Source organism: Cariama cristata, unplaced genomic scaffold, assembly GCF_000690535.1.
Source record: "Cariama cristata isolate BGI_N322 unplaced genomic scaffold, ASM69053v1 scaffold8076, whole genome shotgun sequence".
NCBI classification, from domain to species: Eukaryota; Metazoa; Chordata; class Aves; order Cariamiformes; family Cariamidae; genus Cariama; species Cariama cristata.
Window position 1 is genome coordinate 1 of NW_009620327.1, and position 335 is coordinate 335.

Sequence of the window (335 nt, forward strand, 5' to 3'; positions counted from 1 at the left end):
CTCCAGGGGGTATAGCGTCAGGGGGCTGGAGTGGAGGTACTGAGGGTGGCCGGGAGGGATGGGCTGTGGTGGGGACAGCGTGGCTGGGAGGGGCCGGGAGGGGCCAGGGGATCAGAGGAAGGGGCTCTTTCCTGAAATCTCCCAGCAAATTTCCTTGCAAACCAGCACTGGAGTATGAGCGTTAAAGAAACTCGCTCCCTTGTCCTGGGCCCTTCCTCCCCCCAAGGACCTGCAGCGTTCTGGTGGACTTTGTCCCGTAGAGGTGACATCTGTGCTGGCAGCCCCGGGCAGGGGGTCCCCCAGGATTTGGATCACTCCCTGGGTGTGGCTGGGGG